The 20,470-nt window shown below is 37.5% G+C and overlaps 1 long non-coding RNA gene across 1 annotated transcript; it reads left to right on the forward strand.

Moving 5' to 3' along the window:
* Positions 1–12,015: 12,015 nt before the first annotated feature.
* LOC306665208 lies at positions 12,016–18,370 on the forward strand. Its single transcript, XR_013764941.1, has 3 exons — positions 12,016–12,118; positions 12,583–12,765; positions 17,965–18,370. It is a non-coding gene; the product is annotated as an uncharacterized lncRNA (long non-coding RNA).
* Positions 18,371–20,470: the final 2,100 nt, after the last annotated feature.

Consider the following 20,470-nt stretch of genomic DNA (forward strand, 5'->3'; position numbering starts at 1 on the left):
TAAGTTTAAAAATAAATACAAAGAACAAAAGTAGACAGATCCAAAATTATATTTGGGCAATTTAATACATCTCTCTCAGTAACTGATAGAACAAGCAAATATAAAAGTGATAAAGATAAAATTTGAATAACAAAAGAAACAAATTTGTCTTAATTGGGATAGTTAGGGCAATGTCCTCAACATTTACATATTCTCAAATATGCTTAATACACTTACTAAAATTAAGTATGTTTGAACCATAGAACAAGTTTGAAATAAGTCAAAAAATTGACATCATACAAAGTATGACTGCTCTTGCTATTTTTATTTAACAAAATATTTGAGGTCCTGATCAATGCAATAATATTAGTTAAAAAAATTAAAATCATATAATTTGAAAAAAAATCTTTACTATTTCCTGATAATTTTATTTATATCAAAAACTCAAAAGAATCTATAAACTATTATACATAATAAATGGATTTAGCAGCATGGCTACATATGAAATCATTTGTATCTCTATGTATCAGCAGCATTTAGAAAATGAAATTAAACAAGGTAATGTGAAAATACAATATTAATTCATAAAAGGAAGAGATGAAGTCTTATATTTAGATATAGGGTAAAATGTGTTCTGAAAACAAAAGCATCATACACAAAAAACGAAGATATAACACTGTATCTTTAATAAAGTAAATACTTCATCAACAAAAAAAAAAAAAGAAAAACAGTAAGTTTTGCTAAGTATCAGTGCCATTTTCTTGCTTTTACCATATTTTCTGTATTCATCTGACCTGTTGTTTACTTCATTCCTTTTGTTATATTTCATAGTGTGTTGTTCTGCTTCTCACTCTTCTCATATAATTCCCAACTTAAGTTTTAAAAAGTTTTGTTTTGCATTAGTCTATGAAATCACTTTATCTCATGTCATAATATGTCTATAAATTAAGGAATCTATACTCTAATAACATTTAACCCCTTCCCACCTAAAATACAGCTGATGCTATACCGGATTTCCCCTGAAACCTTAAAATCCCAGGAGGTAGGCGCACCTCAATTTGCAGACCCTAATCTTCTATTACCCCCTCCCATTCTGAAAGATGAGTGGTAAATATGTAAACCAAAGGATTGTGGAATTTGGTAAAACAAATCAGATAATAAGAAGCCAAGTTTAGGACTCCTTTCCCTGAATATTGTTTTTTTTTTCAGAAAATGGATGTGTCTGCAAGCAGTACTGGACATGTCAAGGAATGCCAAATGCCAAAGGCAGGGGTGTTGCTAGGGACAGGTTGATATTACATCAGATATGGTTACAGGCCTCATGAAGGTAAGAGTGAAGACTCCAAGCTTTTGCCTTCATTGACCTAGCGTTGGTCATTCCACATATATTTTAACCACTTCTTCTTTTGTTCCTTCCATAGAGTCTCTTCAGTTCACCCATTATTTCTTTTCAAACACCCTGTCTCTGACTATCTACAATACTCTGCCATGCTGTTAATGCTGATGTCCTGGTGTTTGCTTTTTGGGGAGGCTTGAACTACTACAACTTTGGCAGCCTCCCCCTCAACCCATTCATCCAAGGAGATAGATGCACGCCAGTCATTAATCATTCCATTAGACCAGACAAGTGCATGACAAATTGATACAAAGAAAGCCAGTTGGGCAAGAGAAAGTACTCCATGATACACAGTAGGAATGATCATGTTCCTTACTTAAGAAATGAAGAAAGTAGCTAGGTGTGTTGGTGCACTCCTGTAATCCCAGAGGCTTGGGAGACTGAAGCAGGAGGATTGTGAGTTCAAAGCCAGCCTCAGTCAAAGCAACGTGCTAAACATCTCAGTGAGACCCTATCTCTAAATGAAATACAAAACAGGGCTGGAGATGTGGCTCGGTGGCTCAGTGCCCCTGAATTCAATCCCTGGTAAACCCACTCGGCAAAAAAAAAAAAAAAAAAAAAAAAAAAAAAAAAAGAAAAAGAAAAGAAATAAAGAAATGAAGAAAGCAGAATCATTCACTCTTTTGTATAGATTGGTGTTACTTATTTTTACAACAATCACCCTATTCTGCCCTATTCTGTATTTACTCTCTATGTAGGCTGCATGGAGATATACAAAAATTATTATCGTTAAATTCCTGCATACATTGGAGTAATGCATTTGTAAAACATGGGGAAAAACTTAAGTGATTCATTTCTTATTTTTAAAATATTTTCTTACAAGATCACTAGAAAAAAAATTTGGAAGGCACTTTTTCAAAGCTTTTCTCTGGAGTCATTATACTGTGGTCTTTTTTTTTTTTTTTTTTTTTTCCCTTTTTGTACAGGAAATGAAAATTTTTATTGTGAAAACAGGCATGATGTCCTGCAACTCACAAGCTGTGACAGAGTGTTCCAGAAAGTGTGTTATTTCCTTTTTTAATCAGTTTCCTCCATCTTACAAATTTAATCGATTTGAATCCATCTAACAAATACCACACAAATACTATCTTGGCCAAAGAACATACACAGAGAAAGAACAGGTCTGTATGAAATTCATTTCCATGGTCAAATGTGTGCTTCTCTTAGAAACAAGTGAAGGCAATCCAGAACTCCTAATTTTGTGCTTTTTTAAAATTTTTATTTTTTATTTGTATTTGCCCATTATTTTGGGGAGGATCTCTATAACCTCAAAGATAATCAACAGCAACCTAATTCATCACATGTTCGGTGTAAGTAGAAATAGAGAAAAAATATTAAGAAAAAATCAATACATGAGTCAATTTGCATGTAATGATCATGGACTCCTAAATACAAAAAACCTCAAGAAACTGAAAGACAATTCCTGAGCCAAATAATTTTCTATTTATATAGAGAAACTTGACTGCATTAGGAAACTATGATAGCTTCTAGAGTTCCAGAAGTTTATAGGATTAGGAGAAACATAAGGGTCCCCCCCAACCCTTTTGGCAACGATGACCAAAAGATTTAGTAATATTTAACATTTTCTTCTCCTAACTCCCAAATGTCCATGTCAACATTTTCAAGTTTTATTTACTGTCTATAATTTTCCTCTTCTTAGTCATAGTTACAATACAAAGCTACAGATTTAAAACCAATTCTTCAATTTTTTATCTAGATGACTTCAAAGAGTTGGTCTCAGATAATGATCATTGCAAAAATCTAAATACTACACCATGGTTTAGTTAACTTTTTTCATTGCTGTGATCAAAATACCCAACAAGAACAACTTAGAAAAGGAAGAGTTTATTTGGGGCTTATAGTTTCAGAAGTCTCAGTCCATAGATAACCAACTTCATTGCTCTGAGCCCAAGATGAGGCAACACATCCTGAGAGAGGATGCAGTGGAGAAAAGCTGTTCAGCTCATGGTGGGATCAGGAAGTAGAGAGAGCTTGCTCACCAGGGACAAAACATAAAGGGTCCCAGTTACCTGTCTCCTCCAGTCACACCTTATCTGCCTACAGTTATCACCCAGTTAATCCATATCAATAAATTAATTTACTGATTAGGTGATAACTCTCATAATCTAATTATGTCACTTCCAAACATTCTTGCATTTTCTCCCACATGAGCTTTTGATGTGCACTTCATACCTAAACCATAACATACTTTGGCTATTTTTTTCCCCTTTGTGTACAAACTGAATTCTGGAGTTAAAATCACTACAACTTCCATGATTAATAAATCCTTGACTACAACAACTTGTACTGATCTTCCTTTAAATTCCCTTTTTTTCCAGCAAAATTTTGTTCCACATGCTCTATTTATTATATCACACCACAATTCACCAATGAAAAGGAATGTTCTTTTCTAGCTCATAAAGTGCATATTAACTTTGAGACGTTCCCTAACATCTGATTCAGTAGTTTTTGAACAGAACTTAGGGATATTTTTTATTCAGCATGTTCTTCAAGTGATCCTAAAGTCCAACAAAGTTTAATAGCAATTGAAGTGGTCAGAATGACTGGATATAGAATATTTAAAATATTGGTTTTGAATGAATGTCTTTTTCTTTCAGAAATATCTTCTACCTGCATTTTTTTTTTTTTTTTTTTAGCAATACCTTCAAATAAAAATTATTGCTTGGGACCTCTGGCTCCAAGGATAGAACTAACAAAGGGGGAACTCCTAGGAAACTCTACTATGTCCTAAGACTCAGTACCGTTCATAAATGTATGACAATGTGGAGCTGCAGGGATTCCTGAGCTAAAACTTGAAGGAAAACAATCACCAATTTTTCTTCTTTTGGACAATTTTCAAGAACATCACTTTTTATAATAGAGTAAGTATTATGAGTCAGACAGATGCTAAATGCCATTTTCAGAAATTCAGTCTTAGCCCTGAAAGCTTGAGATTGATCTCTCTTCAGGTGGACCTGTCAGAGTCCTGAAAACAATGATCAATAGAAAACAATTTGTCTTTCCCAAATACAGTAGTACAATTTCCTTGTAGAATTTAAATTCCAAAGTATATCCCTGTTAATTGTTTCATTATGAAAAATATAAGAGAAATAGAACTTTGACCAACTCCTTCTGGTTTATGATTTTAAGGCATTAACTGAATTCTTAATCCTTTATTGTTTGGGGATACTACAGCTCTCTTTAAGTATCAGAAATCTATTCAGAAAAAAACCTTGGTCACATTATCCAAATTTCCAGATCCTAGACAAACTTATGCCCTCATATGACAACCTTGATCACTCATGTCTCATATCATAGGCTCCCAGCATATATCTCATGAATTCTATTTTGCAAATTATTTTCAAAAACCTTTTATATGAATCTACATCATGTACAACCATAGAAACAAAATGATATACTCCATTTGTGTACAATGAATCAAAATGCAGTCTGTAAAAAATTTTAAAATAAATAATTATTTAAAAAAAAACCTTTTAATACACTTTCTGTATTGAGCAGTTAATGTCCTCTTTTAAAGATGTTATTGTTAAATTTTTTTTTCATCAGTCAGCAACTCCTTTAACTTATCCCAGGAATTTGAAATGCCTGTCAAGAACCTAAATCTCAAAAATCTTCAGACACTACTTATGTAAACAGGATAATAAAACATGACAAAATTAAATTATATTCTAGTCCTGTAAGGTTTGTTTCTTTGAGTCATCTGTTTTGCCCCTGTTTCATTCAAAAGGGCATATGAATTAGAGTGTTCTTTGCTTCGTTGGATACATTAACCTAAAGAAAATCAAATAACATACTTCCTTCTACTCCCCTGCTCTTCAAATTCATTTTTCCCCCAATAGCTAAGGTCACCAACCTAAATACAGATATAATTATGACATACTCTTTAATGATTGATGTACTGTGTAGTATAAAGTCAAAATTTGTTGACATAAAAGACCCTTTGTGTCTTGATCCTATTTGTCTCCTCTCCTTACCTTGTAATTATGGTTCAGAAAGACTTAACCCTGATTATACACACACATGGTGTATTTCCTATCTACACATTGTAGTTCACTCTACAATTACATTTATCCCACTTTCTGAAATGCTTCCTTAACCTATGAATCTCAGCTCAGGTTCCTCTCTGAGAAAGCCTTTCACGATCCCACCTCCACATTGAATTAGATGACTCATCTTGGTGTTCCTATAACACTGTGTCTATTTTCTCTCCATGCCTTGATTGTTATCGTGTTCTAATTTGCTATTAATGCATCTTTTTGTCCACATTCTTTGAACCTTTTGAGAACAGAGACTCTATTTATATTTTAGTCTCCTGGCTGGTATCAACAGGTGCTTATAAATGTTTGTCGAATACATGAATGAATAAAATGAATGAATGAATAAATAAGCAAGTCAGTTAAATGTTGTAGGCAATAGAAAGAAACACATTTAAATAGAAGTAAGTTCCTCTCTTGGCAAAAGGCACAAAAGCTTGACATTCCAAGTATGTAAAAAGCAAGATTTGCTTTTTATAATTCTACAAAGCTCTTTTGTAAGATTCCTTTCTTAATAATTATTTTTAGTTTTATCTATTTTTCATTTTAAAGACCTAATTATAATATATGAATAAAATGCTCTCTTGTCTTTTTTCATTTGTAGCATAGAAGGGTGTAGAGAACCCATGATGTGTAAGATTAACCTTGGAAGGCCTACATTTCTTCCTATGTTCCATCTGGAAATATGGTCAGGCCCTTTAACTCCTCAGAGTCTTTACTTTTACATGTAAAACTTCTAGCAATGCATGTATATCATGAGATTTCAGTACAGATCAAATGGAATAGTTTTGTGAGAGTATCATGTATTGTTTTTTCCTAAGGAAATCTGGTTCTATGTGGCCCCAACTTAGCATGAATTTACATTAAAAGAAACATTCCAACCAACTAAAGTAAGCAAATATCTACCAAAACCATTACTTGTGTTCTTCAATTGACATGAATTTGTTATCCAGAACTTCTAGAAATTATCTCCTTCACCACATTCTTCTTTCACTTGTCCTTTGTTCCACCCCTGCCCTGAAGTCCCTCTTCTCACCCCTGATTTTCAACACTTCACTACAATCTCTCACTCATACCCAGCCAGTGCAAGCTCTTCCTCCACTTTCCATTTGCTCCATCAACATTTTTTCCCCCAGAGGAGCAGAAAAGAAACCCACCTATGAATACTCACAAATGTATAAGATTTTTAAATTTTTTATTAGTGCATCATAGTTATACATAATATTGAGTTTCATATTGTCATAATAATTTGCTCCAATTCAGTCCCTGATACTTCTTCCTTTCCCTCCCCTCCTTCCTCCATCTGTTCCCTTTCTTTTCTCTACTGCTCTTTCTTCTATTTACTTGTAGTTTTTTAAAAAAACTAGTACATTATACATGTACATAAAGGTGAAATTCACTGTGGCATATTTGTATATGTACATAGCATGGGTCAATTTCATTCTACCATTCCTACCTTTTCCTATCCCTCCTCCCTTCCCCTCAATTCCTTTACTTTACTCCACTCACCTCTCCTCTATTTTCATGGGATTCCCCCAACCTTTTATTCCCTGAAAAGAAAACATTCAAACCTTGACTACCTGGGTGTGGATTATTTTGCTTAGAATGATGGTCTCCAGTTCCATCCATTTACTAGAAAATGCCATAGTTTCATTTCTTTTTATGGCTAAGTAAAATTCCATTCTGCATATATATATCAAATTTTCATTATCAATTCATCTGTTAGCAGTCATCTGGGCTGATTCCATAACTTGATTGTTGTGAATTGAGCTGCTATAAATATTGACGTAGTTATATCCTGATAATATTCTGATTTAGTTCTTTTAGATAAACATCAAGGAGTGGGATGGCTGGGTCATATGGTCGTTCCATTCCTAGTCTTTTGAGCAATCTCCATACTGCTTTCCAGTTAGTGTTTCCCATTAACAATGTATGGGCGTAGCTTTTAACCCACATTCTAGCCTGCATTTATTATTATTTGTATTCTTGATAATTGTCAATCTGCCCGAAATAAGATAAAATTTCAGTGTAGTTTTGACTTTCATTCCCCTAATTGCTAGGGATAATGTACACTTTTTGATATATTTGTTGGCCCTTTGTATTTCTTCTTTTGAGAAATGTCTGTTTAGCTCTTTTGCCCACCTATTAATGAGGTTATTTGCTTTTTTGGTGTTAAATTGTTTGAGTTCTTTATATGTTCTGGGTATTAGTCCTCTGTCTGAGGAGCAGATGACAAAGACTTTCCCCTCTCTTCCTGTTTTTCTTTCCTTTACTGTGCAGAATCTTTTAAATTTGATACTCTTCCACTTCATTGAAGAAGACCTTAGAGTTTAGAAAGATCTCCCATATTCTTAGATAGGGTTAATATTGTCAAAATGGATATACTACCAATATACAGATTCAATGCAATGCCCATCAAAATAGTAATGACATCTTCACAGAACTAGAAAAAAAAAAAAAAAAAAAAAAAAAAAAAAAAACAGTTCTAAAATTCATTTGGAAGAGTAAGAAATCCAGAATAGCCAAAGTAATTCTTTTTTTTTTAATAACGTTTTTAGTTGTAGATAGACATGATACCTTTACTTAATTTATTTATTTTCAGTGGTGCCAAGGATTGAACCCAGTGCCTCACTGGTACAAGGCAAGCACTCCACCACTGAGGTACAACCCCAGCCCATGGGCAAACCAATTCTAAGCAAGAAGAGTGATGCTGGAAGCATCACAATGTCTGATCTCAATTTATACTATAGAGCTACAGTAACAAAAAGAGCATGATATTGGCATAAAAGCAGATGTAAAGATCAAAGAAATAGACTAGAAAACCCACAGACAAACCCACATAGATATAGTTATCTGATATTCTACAAAGGTGTCAAAAATTTAAGTTGGAGAAAACATAGCCTTTTTTTTTTTTTTTAAACAAAGAGTGCTGGTAAAACTGGATGTCTACATGCAAAGAATTAAACCAGATCCCTCTTGCTTGTCCTGTGCAAAAGTCAACTCGAAGTGGATAAAGACCTAGGAATTAGACCAGCAACTCGCAACTGCTAGAAGAAAATGTTGACACAGGCACATACTTTCTTAATAAGACTCCTAAAGTGCAAGAAATAAAACGAAGAATTGCATTTGTAGTTTTGTCCCATCTTTATATATATGATGCCTACAGCTGTAGAGGAGATGTGTACTCATGCACATGGGAAAAAAAAATAGTCCTGGGAGATTTCCAAGGACTTTACTTCCACCAACATAACTCTAATCACACAAAACTGTCACATCTCAGCTCTTAAAACAGGAGACAAGCACTTGTACTGATAATTCATTAATTCATTCCATGCTGTTGGATACCAGCCCTGTACCATAAATACAATAATACTTCTGGTCTCTGCTTTCAAGGATTTCAAAATACAAGAGAAGAAGAAATCAAGTCTACAGTGACTCAAAGGGAGAATCTTCATCTACACTAGGTCAAGGGGAGCAAGTCCCCATCTGCATTGGCTCAAGGAACATGAGTCTCTATCTACTCTGAACAGGAGAATAGGGCACAGTTGTCCAGGTATTGGATGGGATGGCTGCTGGGCTCCAGCAGTCTGGGGTGTGTCAGGCAAGTGCTCTACCACTGAGGTACCTCCGCAGCCTTTTCTTTTTTTTCTTTTTTTCCTGAGGCATGTCTCCCTAAGTTGCTCTAGTTGGGCTTGACTGTGTGATTCTCCTACATTGGTGCCCAGAGTAGAGAGGATTAGAGCTTGTTATGGTGTGGATATAAGGTGTCCCCGGCACAGGACCTGTGCTAGTGCAATGATATTCAGAGGTGAAATGATTGAATTGGGAGGGCTGTCAGCTTCAGTCTATCCTAGATTGAATGGATTGACTTGCTGGTTACTATAGGCAGGTGGGACATGTCTGGTACTATAGGATGTGGGTCACTGGGGTCAAGTCCTGGAAGGGTTCTTCCCTGTAACCATAGTCCCACCCTCTTTCTCTCTATGTGTCTCTCTCTGCCTCTTTTCTGACCTGAGGTGAGCATCTTTCCTCTGCTGGGCCCATCCCCCATTATAGGCTGCCTCACCTTGGGCCTTGAGCAGAGTCAGTAATCTATGGACTGAGAACACTGAAACCTTGACCCCTGTGTAAATCTTTCATCCTCTAAGTATTTCTCATTGGGTATCTTGGCCACGGCAATGATAAAGTTAATTAAAACACAGATATGGGCCGTAGTTCTCAGCTTGACAAATATATTTGTGCATGTGTGTGTGTGCGCGCGCGTGTGTGTGTACACATGCAGGTATGTTTTGGGGAACTGAACCAGGTACTTGAGCATGCTTTGAGAGGCACTCTTAAAGTATACATCCCATCTCTGGGGTTGGTTCCTCATGACCTGACTGCCTCCTTATGGATTTGGTCTCCAGTAAATGTGCCCTGTGAGTACCCAGATCTCAATGAAGACAGAAAGATCTCTGGTAAAGCAAATTTATGACAATGATAAGAGCTAGTGCCACTTTTGCTTCCTAGAAGATGTAAGAGAATAAATTATGTAGCAGGAACCCCAACTTTACTCTATGGTATTGAACACACAGTACATATGCATGTAACACTGTGACATCACTGACTGAGGGGGTGGGGATGGAGAGGCACCACAGTAGCATTCTCTGTACTAGTGAAGTTACCATGCTACAGATTCCCATCAGGGTGGTATCTCTTTCTCGTCTTAAATGGAACCCCCATGAGAACCACAAAGAAATAACTATAGGACATAGTCAAAATGAGAGATAAGGGAATTAAAATGTTTCACTACAAACATCAACTAAACTGGAGAGAAGACGGTCATATAATGACATAAGTCACACTGAATCAAACTTGCCCAGGTCTCCTTATGAGGACACAAGCCATGCTGAACCATGAGCTCATCCTAGTCCCTATGACCCCATCTCAGGTAATTACATCCTAACAATGTCATTTCTGACAAAAAAGATCTTATTCTTAGGTGTGGATTTTGGAACTTACACATGTCTTTGGGGGATCAAATTTAATTGTTAACACTCCCTGGTCCTTCCTATCTGAGAGTTTTTATCAATAGGTGTTGAATTTTGTCATGTAATTATTCTATATTGATCCATATCATCATATGTCTTTCTCAGCTTTTCAAAAAAGTGCATTATATAGGTATATTTGTGAACTTTGGCCTGTCAATTTAGGATTTCTTTCATGGATTTATTTTGGCATGGTCTTTTCAGGTTCAATGGTCAGGTAATAGCAGCTTCAGAAAACACATCTTTAACAGCAGTAGAGGAGGAGATTTGGGTTTGGAGGCTTTGGGACATGAGGTGAAGCACCCAGCCACTGCTACAGGCCAGTCCTCCCCTGCCCACTGGCCCACCTCTCACTTCCCAGCCTATGAGATTATGGAGATGATGCCACAGAAGACTCTGGAGTCTCCAGTGCCTCTCCAGATGTGTGTTCCAACCACTGCCACCCACCCTCTCCACACAGCTCAGGCAGGGATTATTTCTGTCCAAATCAATTGGCTCCAAGGGAATCAAGCCTACAGTTGCTCAAGGGGAGACTCTTTGTCTACACTATGTCAAGGGGAGCAAGTCCCCATCTGCATTGGCTCAAGGCCCATAAGTCTCTACTGAACAGGAGAAGGGGACACAGTGGCCTGGCGTTGGATGGGGTGGCTGTTGGGCTCCTGCCCTTGCCCTGAGACCTCTGTCCTTTTTTTTGTTGTTGTTGTTGTTTGTTTTTCTCTCTCTCTTTTTTATTATTATCTTCTGTTTTAAAATCTGCCTTTAAACAAATAAACCAAACTAAATCTTTGGACCATCAGTTTTATTATACAATTTGTGAGAAACAGAAATTTATTAAGAACTATCTCTGCTATCCCAGAAGCATGGGAGGAAGACCAGAGAAGAGCAGGGCAGGAGAAAGCATCCCAGGGAAAGAGTCTCTGATGTCTGTGGCTGGTGGCGGCAGAGTAGAGTCCTCTTGAATGGAATCCGCATGGACAAGCCTGAGCCTCTTGGTACAGTTCATTGCTGAAGCTGTTTGAGCCCACTCCTGACCATAAGCACTCCATGATGTTAGGATGCTCAGAGCTCGGCGTCTTCTGGCTGTCCATTGGTCTGTCTCATGAGTGCATGTTTTCTGGAGCCATTCTGTTTGGAACCGAGGGTGTCTGTGGCCTCCTTCCACTGGAGCCACTCCACTTCTGGAGGTGGTCTGCAGAAGCATGGCATGCAGCAGCCACACAGTTAAATGCAGGTAGCGATCCTTCTACTGACCCTGCTTCCAGCCCCTAGTGCTGTCAAGGGATTGCCCTGAGGTGATACCTTGGGATGATGAGCTGCAGCCTTCTGTGACCTACCTTCAGAGGCTCATCCCGGGTCTGGGCCTCGGGTACTCTGGCCTGTGGGGCACAGGATCATGCCTGGAGGTTAGGCTATGTGAGGGTGTTTCCACATGGAAGAAGCCCAGAGGAATGACAGGCACACTGACACTTGCAATGCCCTTCTGCCCTGATTGCTTGGCCTCCTCAGGCTGCTGCTGCTCACAGGCCAAGGGAAAGGCAGGTTGGCTGGCACAAGGTTTGGGGCAGACACTGGGAGGATACACAGGGCCTGGGTGAGGCCCAACCACCCTTGACCAGGAGCATGCAGGCCACTCCCTGGGTTCTCTGGTGTATGAGGATAAGGTAGGTAGTCATGGCCTCATGGAATTCTGATTTTTCAGGGATACCTAGGCATTAAAGGGGTCTAACCCATGTCAAACATGATGGTCTTGATGGAGGGGTCGGGTGTTTGGAGAGTGATTTGCTGAAATGGCTGGGTGAAGAGTCCTTGCCCTGACTCAACCATGGGTGACCCAATACCTCTCTAGGGTGGGCTTCTGCATGGGGTCCACTGTCAGAATCTGCTGGATGAGGCTCCATGCGTCCTCCGAAAGTTGTGGGGAAATATTATAACTTGCCTTCATGATCTACTTCTACAGCTGTTTGGTGGTGCTCGCCTTAAATGGGTGTCTTCCTGTGAACACGAGATAGAGACTGACACCCGGACTCTAGACGTCTGCCAGGGGTACCCTCGTATTCTTGCTGCTGGATGATTTCAGGGGCATGGTAAGGGTGTGTGCCCTAAAACCTGTTTAGCTTCTGCCCAGGTGTGAACCTGGCGCTCAGGTCAAAGTCAATGTTGGCTCTGGCATCCACCACCACGTTTTCCAGCTTCAGGTCCAGGTGAACGCTGCTGTTTTCACAGTAGTGGCTCACAGCAAGCATCATCTGCCTGAACACTCTGCGGACCTTTGCTTTCTTCAGCTCACTGACTGCTGGGATGCAACACGGTAACTCTCCTTCACCTGCATGCTCCATGACAAAGTAGATATTGCAGATGGTCTTGATGACCTGGAAGAACTGGATCATATTTTCGTGTTCCGGGGTCATCAATCTATCCATTCAGATAGGACAAGCATGTTCCCTTCTGTCTTTGGCACGACTTTCACTGTCACTTTGCCCTGGTGAGGAGATGGCAGGCAAGTGTCACCTGGTTGAAGCCCCCCTGTCCAATGTCCCTCAGAACCTGGTAATGGTCCATGAAGGCTGTGTCATAGCATGAGTTGGGCCCCTGCAGCACTATACTAGTCAGACTACTTTGACTATACATGCCTAGCCAGAACACCCACTGAGGATGCTAGCTAAAAAAAAAAAAAAAAAACAAACCCAAACAAAAGACCAAAACCAACAACTAAAAGACAAAACACAAAACAGACAAAAACCCAAATCAAAAAAAGCAATAGCAAAACAATCACCAACCACCAAACTCACTATCTGGGAGTGCAACAGGTCACCACCAAGAACTTGTTGTACTTATGGACAAAATCCCAGCTGCAACCACCCTCTCTTATAGCAGATGTTTGAAGGTCCATCACAGTAAGGTCCTTTGTAAGGTCAGAGCAAGAAATGGCCCAGTCATGGCTGGGCATAACCCCCAGTGGTCATCTTACTTTGGTGTCTCCAGGACCTTTTCAACTTTCATCATAAGGATAAGAAAGGATCCAGAAGTTTTTTTGTTTCAGAGGGTTTTGAAGACTGGTGTTTACATGTGTGGAGATTAAACCTTATAGGAGACTTCAAAAAACAAAACAAAAATACAATAGAAGAAACATAGCATGAAAATAGTTCTTATATTACTGTTTTGTAAATAAAATAATGTAATTATTTCATATCTTTGGCTAACTACTGGATAAATATCTGGGAATCAAGTGTTGAATTGTGTAGACTTTAAAGATATAAACTTTATGCAGGTACTACTTTGTTTAGAGGTACAGTGTAGAAGACCAGAGAAACATCTGTGAAAAATGATTTTTAAGCTTTTATCTGAAAGGTAACTAGGATTTTGTCAGACCTGAGGCAAGGGAATTGGTGAGTGTGGAAACCTTGAGGCTAGATAGACTTTGTATCTAGTAAGAGCTCAAAAAATTTATTATCTTAATAGCCTAAACTGAAGAAGGGAAGAGGGGTAAAATGGAAAGGTAAGTTGGACTGGGTCATGGGAAGCCTGGTAAAACTAACAAAAGTGTTGAGCTTCTTCCTAAGAGCAATGGAAAGTCACACAGCCGTCCTGATTCAGGGCAGGCCACAGATTGACTTGAGGCTGGGGGATAGTGCAGAGGCAAGTTCGCCAGTCTAGGAATAGAAACTCAGAGTGTAGATGGGGTAGGGGGCATGATGGGAAAAAACTTAGGTGTAGAGAAAAGTCCAGAGAAGGAATACATTGTACTTAAAATTCATTGGATGAAGAATATGGGAGATAAAGTTGGGTTTGTGACTTCACTGAGAGGAACCAGTAATTGCATAAGGATAGTGGAGGAGGAACAGATTGGAAAAGGAAGATGATGAATTCCGTTCAATGTATTTGAGGGACATCCAGGCAAAGACCTAATAAGTACTTAAAGTTCTTGAGTGAAGCTCACAAGTAGGGTTAGATGCTGCTTTACAATAGTCAAGGTAGTCAAGAGCCCAGCAACTCAAAGGGCCTCTAGGGTTTAGCAATATGTAAGCCACTGATGATCTTTATGAAAGTAGTGTGAGAGGAGGGAAGAGAGGGGACAAGGAGTGGAATGAAGACAAAGGATCACCCCAGTAATACTAGCTTATGTGATGGATCAACCCAGAATATAGTAGGGATTAATATATTGAACTTCCATTACACTTTTACGGAGGGATGAGTTCAAGCACAAACACAGGATTAGGTTCCTACCAACATTTGCCATCATCTTTAGTAAATATCTTTGGGATTGGAAAATAGAGTTTTATGTGTGGAAGTCTCTTATGAAGCAAATGACAGCATTTATTCTTTCCTTCTACATTCAGTGGACTAAAATCAGATGGTCCCCCTTAACTTCCAGGAGCTGGGAACTCATTTAGTGGGCACCTGGGTAAGGAGAGAAGGCAGAAAGTTAGTGAGCATGAGCATTCACCTTCACAGCAGTCAAATAACTTGGTGGGATGCAAGAGAATGAAAATGAGGGAACTTCTAGGACATTTTAAAAGAAGAAGATATTCAAACTGACACTTGAAGAACAGTTCACTGGGTAATCAGAGATAGCATCTGGGCCTCAAGAACAGTGTGTGAAGGGCATTCATTGCTTATCATTCAGAGACCATGGATCTCAATGGAGATGCAGAGGCAGAGGGAGGTGCATTCAGAAGTGAGGTGGCAACTGCATTTTTCTAAATGTGAAGGAAAGCTGCTTTTCAAAATATGTCTCAGGACTTCATCTCAAGGGTATCTCCAGACAAGTGAGCAACCAATTTCCAATATCTGTTCTAGACAGAAACAATAAGATAGTACAAAACAAACTTTGTATATTTTGTCACTTTCTTTTTTCACAACACTCATTATATCCTATTACATGTAATGAGTTAATCATGTTCACACACCTAATGTGCAGAAATACTCTCACAGACTTTCTTATTAAGGTTTACTTACTTGTTTCAGTTTTTTATCCATGTCCTCACCTAGCTGTATTTTTCGATCCTCATTGAGAATATTGAAGTTTATATGAGAGTCTTAGGAAGCATTGTTGTCATGTTCTTACCAGAATTCCGTAAGAATTATCACCTTGCTACGAATTTTTATTACAACTTTAAAAAATATTTTCCTAAATAATTAAAAAAAACTTTTAAGACTATGAAGAACCTGAAAAGGGCAAACCAGGACAATGTTTCTTTTTTCATTAAGAAGCAGCAACAACGAAATGTGATCTGCAGCACTATTAGGGATAATTGGAAGTATAATTATTCCAGAGAATTTTGGATTTAAATTGTCAGTTCACTGCACATGTTATTCAAATACCTGTCAGTCTCTCTCCAAAGATGTCAAAATCAATGGCAAAATGATTTCTGATTAATTGATTTGAGAAGTTGTATATTTCAAAATTACCATGTGACTCGGTATGTGCAATAATTGTATTTATGGATTTTATACATTTCAACAGTTTCTGAAAGATTGAGTTAGTTGTAATTTTTAATTAGATAAATATTAGGAAAATCCTTTTCCATGAAAATTGTTATTGTTTGACTTTGAGATTATAGAAACATAGACTTTAAAATTCCTGTTTTAAAAATGGAAACTGAAATGTTTTGAATCATTGTCATCAATCCCCAGCAGTAAAAACATTTTTTACAAAGGAATTAAATGGAAGAACTCAGAATGCAGACAAAAATTTATCAAAACAAAACAATTGCACATTATCACACATGCAAGAATCTCCACTGTTCTGTTAGTGTTTTTATGTCCCTTAATAAACTTTATTCCTAGCATTCCCTGAACTATCCATAGAGATAGAAAGACTATATTGTATCAGTTTGTAATATTTACATTATGCATCTGGAGGAAAACTAAAAAATCAGCAGTAATTCCAAATATACTGCCACTTTCTATGAAGACATTGCCAAAGAACAAAGAGTGCCACCTAGTGAATCCTTAAGGAATCTTTCCCACCACCCATTCATTTGGTACCTTTTATGGGGTATCTACTTGGAACTATGCACACACACTTACTCATGGTAATATTTGACCTCACCAGCCGTTCCACTGCCACTTAGTGTCACAAATGTGGATTATCCATGCAACTTCTTCACTCCTGCTAAAATTCTATTCATTCTTCAAGACACAATTTAGATGGCACTTACCAAATCTTCTCCAAATACCCATTGTCCTGCCAGAGTTATCCCTGTAGGTTTTGCATTTCGACCACATTATCTATTATCTCCCTTCTCATACATGTATGCTACATATCATTCTGTTGCTGTTTTTGTTATTTCTGTGTATCCCATTCAAACTATATATTTAAGGGCAGAAACTGTATCTGCCCTGTGAAAAACATTCAGTTTTTGATACATGCATAAAAGAAAGTTTTTTAAAAGGTCATTTTCCTTCTGTAATGCTCTTCACTATTGACCTATTTAAGCCCATATCTAGAATATGCTTTGGCAATATCAAAGTTATTGATGACTACTTTCACTATATCTTTAAATTGGTAGTTATTGACTAATTAATTCTGTGAAGAGCTATTTATCCACTAAGGACTTCTTAACTTCTAGATGAAAATGCAGTAACAAACTCAAAATATCAACCTTTGATTACTATATAAAACTAAAATCCAATTTATAAGAAACTCGATATTATTCTTAAATGAATTAATGAATTGATGTCTAGAACTCTGTTGATATGAGGAACTACATTAGAAATACAGGTGACCACAGAAAATTACTAATAGACCTAGAGAAACCTCGTGAGAGTCTCCACACTCCCTCTCCTACAATGGACCATATAAACGTTCCATCTTTCCCCTCCTCCAAGTTATGCCACAGCATATAGAAACTTCAGTGTTAAGAAGCAAGAACCAAGAGGCACAGCAAGTCAAACACACCTTGACAAGACAACGTGTGTCAAACTCCAGGCAGGTGGGCTTGAAGAGGAATCAGGGCTTGATTTATTGAGAGCAGGGTAGGGACATTCTTTGGAGTAGGCATATGTGGATGGATGAAGGGGGATCCTAACACAGAACTGAGGCATAGGAGGGAAGTCCAAAAAGGCAGTAAACAAGATTAAGAATTCATGAGAGGGGGCAAGTGTAGACTTAATCAGAGCTGGGCAGAAAATTAAGATAATGGGAAGAAGGCACTATCAAAAAGAAAATAGCTCAATATCATCCCAAAGGCCTTGTCAAAGCAGCAAGCTAACTCATATTTTGAGTACCCTGGAACTAAAAAAAAGGCAAATATAAAAATCTTATATTGGTGTTTCTCAAACTTGAGAAACTTCATGGAAGTTTAAATTGAATGGAAGTTCAAAATTCCATTTTCTAGGCAGCACCCACATCAATTAATCTCTAGGGCAGGAACCTGGACTTCAGAACTCTTTAAAATCACCCTCTGTGATTATAATGACCAGTCAGGACTGAAAACCCTGCTCTAGTGTGAGGCAGCCAAGACTAATAAAATTCCCATGCTGACAACCTATCATCTACCTTCAGGCTGCGGACCAACAAAAGGCTGATATCGTCCATATATTTAGCATCATGAAAGTGCCAGTATCAGGCAGAGGAGGTGTGGAAGTGGTAAGGAAGATAACCCAGAAGAATCAATGCAAGACTAGAAGCAGAGCAGAAGACAATGAATGACTCCAAAATAATTTTCCTTCATACCTATGTGAATACAATACAGTGAATCCCACCCTCATATATATCCACAAAAATGGGATCCTAACTGGAATAAGATATGTTCCATGCTTGTGCAATTATATCAAATGAATTCTACTGTCATGTAGAACCAAAAAGAACCAATTAAAAAATAATAACTATTGTATGCCATGTGTTTTCTGTATTTTAGCTAGTTCTTGCTGGGAAAAATATACCAACCAGAGGAATATTTATACAATAAAAAGACTGAAAGTTCTATTTGTCTCCGTTATTTTTGTTTATCTGAAACATATGGGAGAAAAAGTAGAGGGTATAGTAATAGGATGAAAAGCCTAGTGTGGAGAGTGCCTTAGGAAAAGAAAAATTACATTGCTTAAGAAATACAAAAATTAGGAACCACACCATGTGACCCAGTTATCCCACTCCTCAGCATATACTCAAAAGACTTAAAATTAGCATATTATGATGGCAACCACATCAATGTTTATAGCAGCTCAATTCACAACAACTAAGCTATGGAACCAACCTAGATGCCCTTCAACAGATGAGTGGATAAAGAAAATGTGCTACCTATACACAATGGAATACACAATGGAATATTACTCAGCCATAAAGGATGAAATTATGGCATTTTCCAGTAAATGAAAGGAACTGGAGACTGTCATGCTAAGTGAAATAAGCCAATCCCAAAAAACCAAAGACACAATGTTCTCTCTGATATGAGAATTCTGACTCACGATAATCAGGGGGTAGGGAAGAGTAGAGGTTCACGGGATTGGGCAAGGGGAATGGGGAGAAGGGAGGGGGATGGTAATGGGTAAGATAGTAGAGTGAATCAGACATAACTTCCCTATAATCATATATGAATACACAACCATTGTAAGTCTACATCATGTACAACCAAAGGAATGGGAAGTCATACTCCATGTATGTATGATATGTCAAAATACATTCTACTATCATGTATAAATAAAAAGAACAAATAAAAATTTTTTAAAAAATGAAATATGAACCCCTGGGTTCATATTTGGGTAGTTAAAGGGCTATTTGAGAAAACTGTTGAATTAGAAGAAGTTAATTGAATGCAAAATAATCTAATTATTGTAAAATTTAAAAATTTGAACAATAGCATATCATCCACTCCTATTTTATCATTCATATTTTTAAAAGAATCTATTTTAAGACATCAATGTGAGGTTTACTTGTCATTGTTATGGTTTAGATATGAGGTGTCCCTCAAAAGCTCATGTGTGACAACACAAAAAGGTTCAGAAGTGAAATGATTAGATTATGAGATGTGCATTAATCAGTGGATTAATACATTGATATGGATTAACTAGGTGGTAACTGTGGCAGGAAGCGTGTGACTGGAAGGGGTGTGACATTGCAGGCATGTCTTTGGGGTTTATATTTTGTCCCTGGTGAGCAGAGTTCCCTCTGTGTCATTGTCGCTGTATCCTGAGCTACTTTCCTGCACCTCACACTTCTGCCCTGTCTGCCTCACCTCCCACCCAGAGCAATAAAGTCGGCTGTCTATAGGCTGAGATTTCTAAAACTGTGAGCCAAAATAAACTCTTTCTCCTCTAATTGTTCTTTCTAGGTCTTTTGGACATAGTGACCACAAAACTGACTAAAACAGACTTATAAATATTTATGGTTAATTTTGTTTATGGTAATTTCCAAAAACAAAATAAGTAAACATAATAGGTTATGAAAACCAAGTGATTACAATCTTTTAAAATAGTCCGTGGTGATCTCCATCAAAGCTGCTATGAATTTACAAACACATATGGGTTGTAGTATCCTAGCATGAGCTGCTCTCATCTTTTAATACTTTCTCGAATCTAATTAAATGATAATATTTTTGGAGTCTCTAGAGGATCATCAATTTTTTTCCCTGTCAGGAGAGAAAATAGCAGTCTGTTTAACAAAAAAGCAACATGTAACTATAAAATACAATTTAAACATACCAGAATGGAAAGAAACGATCTACAAATATATGCAATGATATGGGTGAACTTCACAAATTTAATAATTGAGGGAAACAAAGCCCAGAAAACAATAGACCATATGAGTCCACCTATCAAAAAGCTGGGCAAAATTTATGTTATGAAATATCAAGACAGTGGTTAGCCTTCATAATAGGAACGAATTGGAATTTGGAGGTGAACATAATTTTCTATTTGTTAATCTGGGTCAGGATTACTGGGGAATGATCAATTTATGAAAATTCAATGTGGTATACATGTCTAACAGATCATTTTGTGTATACATTATGCCTCAATCAAATGTTAAAAATTCCACCATAAGTGCCTCCGCATGCCCATTTTTTAACATAATG

Source organism: Sciurus vulgaris (assembly GCF_902686455.1).
Source record: "Sciurus vulgaris genome assembly, chromosome: 7".
Classification (NCBI taxonomy): Eukaryota; Metazoa; Chordata; class Mammalia; order Rodentia; family Sciuridae; genus Sciurus; species Sciurus vulgaris.